This window comes from Silene latifolia, chromosome 7 (assembly GCF_048544455.1).
Source record: "Silene latifolia isolate original U9 population chromosome 7, ASM4854445v1, whole genome shotgun sequence".
Classification (NCBI taxonomy): Eukaryota; Viridiplantae; Streptophyta; class Magnoliopsida; order Caryophyllales; family Caryophyllaceae; genus Silene; species Silene latifolia.
The window spans coordinates 112,510,085-112,523,124 of NC_133532.1; positions in this window are offsets into that span (position 1 = coordinate 112,510,085).

Sequence of the window (13,040 nt, forward strand, 5' to 3'; positions counted from 1 at the left end):
ACTCGATCCATTCGTATTCCATGCCTGGAGTTCATGGTCCATATTTTCGCAGAGAGGCTAATGAGGCAAGTTGGCATGAGGCAGAAAATCCCGAAGCTTGATTCTATTCCACAGGTGGCTTTGGCGCATACGTCTGACACTTGCTGTGAGTGCGGGTCTTGGTAAAAAAATATGGCGACAGTCTGCAGCTGGCTTGGAAATGCGGGTCCGAGCGAAGAATAAATGTCAAATGGACCAAATATGTAATATGGCGTCGAGGAAGAGGCGCACCAAAGATGGGCCCACAAATAACGAACCCATAACGAATTTTTGAAAATTCGTATGGAGGGGAGCTGAGGAAGAGGTGCAGCAAGAGCTGCGTCTCTTGGAAGAGACGCAACACCTGCTGCGTCTTTTCCTGAATGCGGCTTTCCTGGGTAAAAACCCGATGAAACAGGGGATTATTTCATTATTTTCGAAACATAAATCCTCAATTTCTCTCTCAAATTTCAACCATTTTCCGTCAAAATTTGATCAAAAGCTTGCATTTGCCATGACTAATCGAGGTATGCGTATTATTTTTGCATTAATCTTCTATAATGGATCAAATTGGACCGATAAAATTAGGGTTTTCAAACCTAAAATGTAGAAAATTTGGGGCTTTTCCCCCAAATTATTTTGCCTTACAAAATTGACCTTGCAGATGGATAATTGGCAGTATAAGGATCATAACCATGTATTTGTTTCGAATTTTCGTTGAGTTTTGAGCATTTAAGTGAAATTGTGACGGTCTCACGGCTAAACCGTAAATCGCTTCGAAAATAGCCTTAGAATTGCCCATTTGTGCCGAAACTTGATATTTGGAATCCATGTATGATGGGTAAACTCCCTACCATCTCGGAATTTTTATTGGTGACGAATTTTTCAGGACACTTCCTAGGGCATGATCACCGTTATAACGAAATGCTGTCGAAATTCCGACTCAAACCCATGACTAGGCTTCAACTTAGGCTTGACTTGACCCAAATTACCACATGAGCGGTCGGGTTTGTGGGAAAATGGCCAAAGATGGCGAGAAAAGAGCGATTTCAGAGCTTTGAAAACTCAAAAATCCCCTAATCAAGGCTTGTCGTCATTTGACGTGGCCTAAATTCACTTTAACCTTGCAGGTGATGAGGCTTCTACGTCTGGGAGAGCTCCCATGGATGTGGACACCACTCTTGACCCTTCTCGTTCGCTTGAAGAGGCGCTAGAGCAGGCTTTCACCGCTGCGGTGACGGCTGCTGAGGACGAGGTCGTTGAGGAGGAGGTTGTCGAGGAGGAGGAGGCCCCGAGACGGGCCAACGTTGGACGAGGTGGTCGCCAGCTAAGGGGAGCACCTACGTGGGCTGAGACTTGGGACAGCAGGCACCTACTTTGGGCTGCAGAGGGTCACCTGTCCTACAGGACGGTGAAGAGCTTGGTAACTCGAACTCGTTACTCTTCACTTATCTTCTTTCATTTCCATTTGTTATCCCTTTCCTTCTTCATTCAAGCTAAAGATAGCTTTTGTTTCGAATCAAAATAGGAGGTCGGGAACATCAGATCGTTCTCAGGTTACACGATGGCGATGGGGTGCTACGAGAGGTTGTCGGCTGAGGAGCGAGCCATGATCGAGCGAGGGGCGTTCAGTGCCTTGGTGAAGGCTTGGAGGGACATCACGAAGAGGAAGCTTCGGGCTAACCTCAGCTTGGTCCGAGCTTTCTTGGACCAGTTTTGGGACACGACCTCCACTTTTCACATGCCTTTTGGTGAGGTGAGGGTCACGTTGGAGGATTACGGCATGATTTCTGGTCTGACGTGCGGGACTGAGGTGGTGGAGTGGCCGGAGACAGCCATGAGGGTAGACTCGGCTGAGGCTAGGAGATTGATCGGCTGGAACTTGATGCCGAAGGCTACTGCGGTACCTGGTTTGGTGCCTAGTTCTTATGTTCGGGACTATTTTGCGGGGAAGACCCCGACGTCAGTGGTGATCGAGGGGATGAAGATCGCTCCTCCTCCCTGTACTGCAGAGCAGAGAGTTCGTTTGTGGCTCCGTTTGTGGCTCTGGTGGTTCTTGTCTTCGATTTACCTCGGAGACAAGGGAGAGAGGCTGTCGACGAAGCTCCTTCCCTTTCTTTCTGACTTGAGTGACCTAGGCCGTTGGAACTGGGTCATTGCTGGTTTTGCGGTCCTCATTCGCTTTATGAGGGCCATGGTTCGTCCGGAGTTGATGGAGAAGGGGACTTCTCCTGCTGCTGTCGGCCCTGGATTGCTGTTGGAGGTATGAACCCTCATTTCATTTTATGAAAGATCATTTCCCTTTCTTATCGAATAACGAAAGATCGTTATTGACTATCTTGCTTTACAGGCGTGGGTGTACTCCTACTTTCTGAGCCTCGCGCCCAAGAGGACGGAGCCGGTGGAGAAGGCCTATCCTGTTGTGAGGGATTGGGTGATGTGCCGTACGAGGAGCCGACGTTCCTTTCACGACGTCTGTCGACGGGATGTGAAAGCTCTTCAGTTGGATGGCGTGAGTACTTTACCTTTACTTGCTTCTTCATTACCTTTTTTAGAATTGATCATAAGAATGACTCCTTGTTTGCTTTTCTTAGTGGGTGCCCAGACCTTGGATGGACTACGCTGGCGCTCCTCCCTTCGTGGCTGAGGTCCTTCGACCTAGGAGCTCGAGCCGGTTGCTGCTGAGGACGTCGATGGGTCCTGTGTGGTACTTGGGTGAGCGTTTGGCTCGTCAGTGCTCTCGGGATGTCTTGACGGTTCCCATCGATCCTCCTCGGACGATGTTCAGGGAGCCTTCTAAGTCCGAGAGGGAGGCTGACTTGGCAGGCGTCAGTGGTGACGCCCTCCTTCTTCCTGGTGAGGACTACTCGACGCTCCTCTACGGGAGGTTGGCGTACTGGCCGGTCGTGGTAAGTGTTTTACTCTTCTTTTGATCGTTTTTTGAAAACACGATGAATGATCATCGGTTAATAGGAATCATTTGACTTTGCAGGAGGTCGAGGCGACGGGCATCGAGCCCCCAGAGTACCCCGCGACTCTTGAGTACACTGACGCGACGGGGAGGACGACGATCTCCGAGCTGCGTGACTTTGACTTGGCTGTGACGGATGCTGGCTTGGACAAGTGGCAGCATCTGATTCAGAGGGTGAGTCTCCTAACTTGTATAGCTTTGTGTAAGAACACATTTGCTTGAGTTTGTCTAATCATTAAGAACCTTTATCGAAATGCAGGTTGCGCCATCCCGGTTTGTGGCTTTGTGGAGGGTAGCCAACCGGCTACGAGCTACTGCCATCGAGGCACTTGTTGGCGGCCGAGGACGTCAGGTATGCACCTTTCGTTTACTTCATTTTTGAATTTTCTAACTTTCTTTTATCGCTTGAAATGATTGACATGAGCCAATTGTTGTGTTTGCAAGGGGGAGAGTGACCTAGAGCGAGAGCTAGCCCAGTCTCGGGAGGACACAGCTCGTCTGCTGAGGGAGCTCGAGGTCTGCGACGCCGAGGTTGCCGCTCTCGAGGCGAGAGTTGCTGAGTTAGGCGGCGACCAGCAGTAGTTTGCTTGTTGTTTTTTTTTTTTTTTTGTATTTTGCACATTTGTACATTTTGGATGTTTGGACTTTGTTTGGGGCTCGAGCCCCCAGTTTGGTGTACATATCCCCTCTTGGTTGTATATATGATGGCCTGAGTGCCTTTGCTGCTGGGTTGTCTTGTTCGTACCTGCAGGTTAGCTTTGAACAGGTTTGGTAGATGACGGTTTATGCCGTCATGCTGCCGAAATTTACACAGAAATTCACGTAGAATATACATTTGTACACATGGCCTAAATTAGCGCAAAACGATGACTCGAAAATGCAAAACAAAATGCAAAATGCAAAAATAATGCAAAACAAAATGCAAAATGCAAAAATTTTGGCCGGAAATGACCGGATGGTAAGGAGGGCTACCCCCTAAAAAAGAAAAAAAAATAGAAACATGTAAGTTTGAAATGTAATATGGAACGGGAGTGAAATGATTCTCCAAAAGGAAAATCAAAAAAAGAGATGTATAAGTTTGAAAAATGAATAAATTAAATTGTTTGAAAATGAATAAATTAAATTGGTGAAATGATTCCCCCAAAAAGAAAATTAAAAAAGAAATGTATAAGTGTGCTAAAATGACGAAAATGTCCACATCGCCTCGAAATGCGTTCCCGTGGAATTAGGAAACACGAAATATAGTAATTTGACGTATTTACCAAAATAATAACCCGTATGAATAGGAAATTACTATCTGAGGAATTAGGAAAGATCCAACGCGGAAAATCACAGAAAGGAGGCCGAGGAAGAGGCGCAGAGAAGTCTTTGCCTGTTCCCAAAGATGTATCCGTCTGCGATTTTAGGAAACAGCTTTTAGTATAAATAGAGACGTCGAGGGAGGTTTTATTCACACAATTCTTTCGTCTTTCTTTCGTCTTATCACATAAAGCTCTCAAAATAAGCATACATCATGAATACTCTCGAAATTCGTCTAAAAGAGTGGACAAATGAGTTCTCTAGTGTGGAGAAATACGACATGGGTGCCTATAATTTTGGATCACTTTTGAGCTTGAAGCTGATCAAGGTAGTCAAAGCATTCCTAGATGCTTGTCTTGATTATTGGGACCCGAATTATCACGTATTTGCCTTCCCCGGAGGCGATATTTGCCCATTTCCCGAAGAAATTGCTGCGATCGGTGGTTGGGACCCGGAACATTTGCCTGCTATTCCTTCTACTTCCCAAGGGTATAAAAATAAGTTCAGAGATATGCTTGGGTTGACAAGAGTTGAGGTTGACCGTCTCGTGACCTCGAAAGGAGTGCGAATGCTGGATTTTATTGATCGATTCATTAACAGGGCGAATCCCACCATCTCTTATGTTGCCAGGAGAAAGGCATTCGGATTTTGCCTACTACATGTATATGTCCTTCAAGGGCATGTTGATGAGGATTTAAGAGGTGATCCTCGCTATTTGAGCATAATTGAGCAAATGGAGCTGCGCAGGAGCCCAACTTGCTTGTGTTTAGGAGAGATCCTATTGGGTTTAGATAACAGGAAAGCCAACTGTGACCTACCTTATTTGGGAAGTCCCATCATTTTGCAGGTAAAAGAATTATTCTTTTATTTTCCTTTTGTTTTCGTCTTTTTGTGTTTTTTTCGTTTTCGTCTTTTTTTTTTTTTGTTTTTTTTCTTCGTTTTTGTTTTTTTTTCTTCTTCTTCCGTTTTTGTCTTTTTTAATACCCGCTTTTGGTAGGTCTGGCTTATGGAGCGCCTTCGATTGATCGAGCCCCCAGTTAATGTTCCTGCTTATCATGCTCGCTCAATTGCAATGAGGACTAGGCTCTACATGGTGGATTTCACTCGAGTCTGCAATTATTGGGAAAACAAACTGAAGAGTGATGATGGCCCGTTGATTAGATGGATCGTACCGTGGTGGCATCTCAAATCTGTCACTGGATTATCTTCCTTGGATCCTACTCGATCTGTTCGCATTCCCGGTTTGGAGTTTATGAAATGCATCTTCCCGGAGAGATTGATGAGGCAGGTTGGATTGAAACAAATGATTCCGAAGCTTGACATGATTCCGCAGACTGTCGTGACGCTTACTACTGATAGTCGAAGGGAATGGGCCATCAAATGGGCTCAAAGAAATATGTGGTTCTTTGAACTCTTCTGTTAGTGCTCTATGAGTGTCAGATTCCTATCTACGGTGGAGGAAAGCTACTTCTCCGGAGGAGCGCGAGAGATTGAGGAAGCGTGAGCCTGTTGACTACAAGGTTCGCGATGTAGAAAAGGAGAAAGAGAAGCATCTAACTGAGGGAGAGGAAGAAGCCGGGTTTCGAGTTGTTCATCCTTCGAAGAAACCGAAAACGTCTCCTGTCGTGGATAAGGTGATTGACAAGAATGGCAAGTCTAGACCACGAGAGAGACCGCTGGTTATTATGTCCGAAGTGGCGCAAGAGCATCCGGCTCGAGGTCGGGACAAGAAATATGATAAAAATGACAAAGGCAAAGGGAAAATGGAAGAATAGCCTAAGTCTTCATTATTATTATTTATTATTATTATTGTAATAAGAAGGTGGGGTTATTAGAATCCTAACCTATTATTATTACTTAGCATTATTTTTATTATGTAGCGTACTATTATTAGAAATTAAAAAAGGTTAATTGGTTATGAAACCGTTGTGATTTTCTTTTATTATTCTTGTCGAATTTCAAATGCAATTGCAAATGTCCTTCTATTTACATTAAAAATAAATTAATGGGTTGTATCCTGTGAAGGATTGCCTACGTATTCATTTAAAAAAAAAATGAAATCAAACCCTTGCGCGTAGTTCAAGTAAATGTAAAAGAATAATTGTTCTAAGCATGAGCTTGTAATGAACTTATAAACTAAGCATGAGCTTTTACTTACTCCTAAGGTGCAATTCAGTTTATTTGATGATATGAGGACGACAAATTGTCAAAATGCAAGAGCAAGGTGACATCAGATTATTTTAGCTTGGACAGGGGCCGTTTATTTCGTGCCACAGGAGCGACACGTGAGGTTACGCGAGGCGCGTTTTTGATCCTATTCTAGGCATAGTAACGTTTCAGTTGGTCGAGGTTTGTCGGGCTGGCAAATTCATTCCCATCTAGGTCTGTGATCCTAACCGCACCCCCTGGAAGTATGGACTTGACTAGAAATGGTCCGGCCCAATTAGGTTTGATTTTTCCTCGTGGATCGACAGGTAAAAGAGCTCTAACTGACTTAAGGACTAAGTCTCCTTCTTTGATGTTCCTTGGCTTAACCATTTTGTTGAAGGCTCGTTTGATACGTGCCTGATATGTTTGCACACTATTTAATGCACGTAGTCTACGTTCATCCAGGAGGATGAGCTCTTCATATCTATCCCTCTTCCAATCGGCTTCCGGGATTTGACTTTCGAGTAAAATACGCAAGGATGGTATTTCTAGCTCGACTGGTTGTACAACTTCCATACCGTAGGTCAAATAGAAAGGGGTGGCCCTAGTGGGCGTCCTAACAGATGTACGATATCCCCATAAGGCAAAAGGTATCTTGCTTGGCCAATCTCGATAGTTGTCAATCATTTTCTTTTCGAATCGTGACAACGTTCTTGTTTGCCGCCTCTACCGCGCCATTAGTTTGTGGTCTATATGGCGAGGAGTGGTGATGCTTGATTTTGTACTTGGCTAGCAATTGCTCAGTCTCAGCTTGGAAGTGTGATCCATTGTCACTAATGATCTCATGTGGGCTACCATACCGACAGATGATGTTGGTTTGTATGAATTTTGCTACATTTTTGGCTGTGAGACTAGTGTAGGAAGCCGCTTCTACCCATTTGGTGAAATAGTCAATTGCTACTAAGATGAAACAGTGACCTCCTGTTCCAGCTGGAGTGATCTTTCCGATGATATAAATTCCCCAAGTAGAAAATGACCAGGGAGATGTCATTGTATAGAGCAGTGAAGGAGGGACATGTTGCACATTCCCGAAGATTTGACAGTTATGGCAATGTCTTACATATTTTATGCAATCGGATTCCATTGTGGTCCAATAATACCCCATACGTGTGATTTTATTTGCCATCATGGGTCCACTCATATGAGGACCGCATTCTCCATCATGGACTTCTTCCATCACTTTCCGTGCCTGTGAATGATCAAGGCAACGTAGGATTACACCAAGAGGTGTTCTTTTGTATAACTCTCCTTGCATGAGAACGTATTGGGAAGCTAGTAAGCGTATAGCGCGTTGTCCCCTTTTGTCCATATCCGGTGAATATGTGCCGTTGAGCTTGAAGTTTAAGATCGCTTGGAACCAAGGTTCTTCTGTGATTTTCTCTTCATCGGTGATTTGGTGCACATAAGCTGGCTCTGATCGTCGTTCGATGTATAAAGGCATTTCTACCATGTTATCCGGCATGTTAACCAAAGATGCAAGTTTTGCAAGAGCATCTGCAAATTGATTTTCCTCTCGAGGTAGATGTAGGTAGGTTACTTGATCAAAAAATTGGGCTACTTGGTCTATTCTGGCCTGATAAGGTGCTAAGCTTTCACCTCGGATTTTCCAAGATCCCGTAATTTGGTTGATGATCAAAGATGAATCCCCATGTACTCGAAGATTCTTGATGCCTAAACTTACTGATGCTTGTAATCCAATGAGACAAGCTTCGTATTCTGCAGCGTTATTTGTCACCTCGAAGTCGAGTTTGACAGATATTGGTGTATGCTCGCCTTCAGGAGAAATGAGCAACACTCCTATTCCAAATCCTCTTAAGTTCGATGCTCCATCAAAATAAAGGTCCCAGGAGTCTACATCGGTTTGGAGTATATCCTCATCCGGAAACGACCAGGTGTCTATTGTTTGTGTATCATTGATGGGATTTTCTGCAAAGAATTCGGCAATGGCGCGCCCTTTTATGACTTTCATAGGTACGTACTTGAGGTCGAACTCTGAGAGCATCAAGGTCCATCTTGCTAGGCGTCCATTGAGAACGAGTTTCTCGAAGAGGTATTTGACAGGATCCATTTTGGAGTATATTTTGACGGAGTTGCTAAGTATGTAATGGCGTAGCTTCTTCGTTGCCCACACAAGAGCGAGGCATGTCTTCTCGAGTGATGTATATTTGCACTCGTACTCCAAGAACTTCTTACTAAGGTAGTAGATAACCCTTTCTTCTTTTCCTACGGTTTGAGCTAGCATGGCGCCCATGGGTGTTTCGTTTACTGTGAGATATAAACCAAGAGGTTGATCTCGTTGAGGTGGCATGAGCACCGGTGGCTTGGCTAGTATCTCCTTGATTCGGTCAAATGCCTTCTGACAATCATCATCACACATGGTGTGATCTGTTTTCTTTAGCTTCTTGAAGATAGGTTCACAGATCATGGTGAGTTTTGATATGAATCGACTTATGTATTTCACCTTACCTAGGAATCCTCTAACTTCTTTCTCCGTTTGAGGTTGTGGCATTTCGATTAAAGCTTTGATTTTGGAAGGGTCTATTTCTATTCCTCGTTGGCTAACAATGTATCCTAGGAGTTTACCAGATGTTACCCCGAATGCGCATTTCTGAGGGTTGAGTCTCATGTTGTATTTTCGTAGCCTTGAAAATAATTTGCGAAGGTTCGCAATGTGCCCTTCTTTATCCTTGGACTTGACAATCATGTCATCTACGTATACCTCAACTTCTTTATGCATCATGTCGTGTAAGAGCGTGGTTGCGGTGCGTTGGTATGTAGCTCCGGCGTTGATCAATCCAAACGGCTTAACCGTGTAGCAATAGGTTCCCCATTGAGTGACGAAGGCGGTCTTATGCATATCTTCTATGGCCATCTTGATTTGGTTATATCCTGCGTATCCATCCATGAAGGACAATAGCGCGTGATCTGCCGTATTATCCACCAATATGTCGATATATGGTAGAGGAAAGTCATCCTTAGGACTTGCCTTGTTTAAGTCTCTAAAGTCAACACAAACATGGATTCTCCCATCCTTTTTGGGTACGGGTACTATGTTAGCTACCCAGTCTGAGTACTCGGAAACTTTGATGAACCCGGCTTTGAATTGCTTATCGACTTCTTCTTTGATCTTGAGAGCCCATTCTGTCCTCATTCGACAAAGCTTCTGTTTTACGGGTTTGAAACCTCGTTTAATTGGGATTCTATGCTCTGCGATATCCCTGTCGATCCCTGACATGTCTTTGTAGGACCAAGCGAAAACGTCTTTGAATTCGTGTAGGAGGTCTATGAAACTGGCCCTTTCAGTAGAGCTCAAGGTCATCCCTATCCTAAGTTCTTGGGGTTCTAGTTCGGTTTCTATATTGATGGGTTCAGTGTTCTCTATTACTGGTCCCCCTTCCCCCTCTTGTAGTATTTCTTTGGCTATGTGGGGAGGTATCTCGATAGAGTCTGGGTCATCCTCAGTATCAGCGTAAACAGAATTGCATTCAGAATAACACAAAGAGTAAGCAGAACCTGATTTATTCATATTAAAGTTCGAGAAAAGTTGAAACAAAGAAGCCATCTGATCTGTAGTCAATGGCGGTAAAGGGATAGCCGTTGGGACATTTCCCGAACTACTGTTACTATTTGATGCTAAACTAGGAGACACAAGGAGAATGGGAATGACGACAAGAGGAGACTCTCTAGAAACTTCTCTAGACTCCGACTCCGACTCCGACTCTGACTCTGACTCGAATTCATCGTCTTCTGGTTCTCCTTTGAACATCTCTCCTTCTCCAGTGGTGAGCTTGAAGAGTCTTCCTTGATTATTTGTCCACTTGATTGATTTTTTCCATCCTTTTGTAGACACCTCAAAATGTCTACCTAGCCTTACTGGTACCCGATGATGAGGCTAAAACTAAATGACTAAATGTAAATTGACAATGTTATAATTAACGGCTCTTTACGTTTATTTTCAAGAAACCACTTAAAATGGCATAAAACCATCCTTACAGTCCACCACTTTCTTTCGGTCCATTTCAGCATATTATCATATTCCTAGCCTTTTTAATAAATTATGGGGATTATACATACATTGGGATATCGTTCAAATATGACATTATTAGCACAAAACGAACTATATTGAACGACGTACTTAAAGAATGATCCAGAATATTAATAGTAATTGAGTCGAGATGGTGCGAGGAGCTAAGTAATGGATGTTTTATTACATATTGGGCCAAACAAACGAAAACTGAAACGTGCATAACATGTTGCTCCAGTAGACCGAGCCGAAAATAGATAAAGGTCCAAAATCCAAAGCGTGTCATGTAGCTCATCAGACGAAAGAGAATATGGCAAAGAGATAATGTTTGGCAGTGACAAAAAATACTCCCTCCTATTCACTATATTCTTCCCTATTTCCTTATTCGGATTATTTGAATTTTCTTCCTTATTTCCTTTTTTGGGTTGATTTGTGTGGTCCAAATTAAATTGCATATGGGTAGTGTATTTTGTGTGGTCCAAATTCACTTTCTTATTTCTCATGCAAAAAGAAAAAGGGAAGACTATAGTGAATAGGAGGGAGTAGTATTCTATGATAAACCAAATGCTCTGTAGTTTAACAAGGCATAATACAAGTACAATTCCTCTAATTCAAAACTTCCGCAAACTGAAAATAGCACCCCACTATACATACTCTAATTATGCCGCTATTGTGGGGGGGATCGAGAACAAGAATCAGCGACATTCACAAATATAAATCCCGAGAGATCCAAGATCAAACGAGTCCCATATTCAATACTCTAATACTCCATCTCAAATAAATTACCCCAATTTCAAACCAAATCACACAAATAAATTGTCCTAGTTTTCATATAAGCGTACAAGAGCCAATAATTATCGACAAAGTCGAAATTCATTAATAGTCAAACATCCAAATAGGCCTGAGGGTACCAGATTCAAATAAGTTTCTTCTTTACTCTTTGTTTTTATTTAAATCTTTTATTTTACCTTTTATTTATTTTCTCTATTTATTGTATAAACTAACCTATTAATTTGTCAGTGTAAATAATTGTATAAAATTTGTTACTAACTTTCTTTTTTTCTGTCTTAATTTCGTCAAATATATAATATTATAAATAAATAGTAGAGGTCGTCAGTTTGATGGGCGATCCGGGTGCCTAACACCTTCCCTGATCGTACATTTACCCCCGAATCCGTAATCTTTGGTTCAGACCGGAGTGACGGTTCAGTCCCCATTCCAGGGATCAAAAGGGGCCTTTTCCGTTAACTTATTTTTGTATGTTTTTTTATAAAACCTACTGGCGACTCTATATTATTTACTTATTTTCAAAAAGGAGATTTTTTCATGGATCTCACACCTTTCTGCTGGTTCGCGTTGGTTTCTGTCCCTAGCGTGGCAATGATCTCATCTATGATGCTTTCGGCGCTTTTGATTAGGGGAAGGTCTTGGAGATAGACATCTTTCTCGTCATCCGTCCATATCCCATTGATTATCTCTTCCTTTGGGGAGATAAGATGTGAGCAATCTAAGGTAGATTCGTCACTTGTGATCACTAGAATTCCAAGAGGATTCTGAGTGTTGTTAGGCTTGCCTCCAGGCGGTATTGATAGGCGACCATCTTCAATCATGTCTTGAAGTACATTTTTCAGCTTGTAGCATTTTTCTGTGTCATGTCTCTTACCTCTATGATATTCGTAGTAGGAATTCTCGTCCCAGAACTTGGATTTCTTTTCTGGTTCGGGTGTCGGGCCTATGGGTTGAAGCTTACTTTGTTTCATCAACCTTTTTAGAGCATTGGAGTATGTGTCCCCAAGATTTGTGAATTTCCTTGGTGGGGTACTCTTCTTAGATGGCTCGAGAAGGTTAACTTCGTCAGTTTTGCTAGTAGAGCCGTAGGAACGACTTGTTGAGCCTTGATATCCACGACCTACCGTTTTGGACAAGAGCCCTTTACGGATGTCATCTTCGATCCTCGTTCCTAGTACGGTTAAGTCCTTGAAGGTCTTGATGTTTTGGTACCTCAAATGACTCGCATAGATGGGCTTTAGATTGTCCACGAATTTCTCTACGAGGGTAGCTTCATCTGGATGTTCAACAAGTTGGGTACTAGTCTTCCTCCACCTACTTAGGAAGTTGGTGAAACCTTCTTTGTCATTTTGGGTAAGAACCTCTAAAGTGCGCATGTTGACTTGGATTTCAGCATTATCCGCATATTGTTTGGCAAACTCAATTGCGGCATCGTCCAAGGTAGCAATTTTCTTATGCTCTAGGGAATAGAACCATTGTCTTGGGATGGTGTCAAGAGATGAAGGAAAGATCCTTAAGAACATCTCGGGTTTAATGCCTTTGATAGACATGTAATCCTTGAAAGCACGGATATGGTTCAAAGGGTTTTCATGCCCCTTGAATTTAGGGATATCCGTCATGTTGAAGTTAGTTGGCAACTTGGAACTCACGGCCTCATATTTGCGATTATTTTCCCTATAAATGTCATCCCCTTTGAGGTACATCAATTGTTCCTCCAAGTATTGGAGTCGT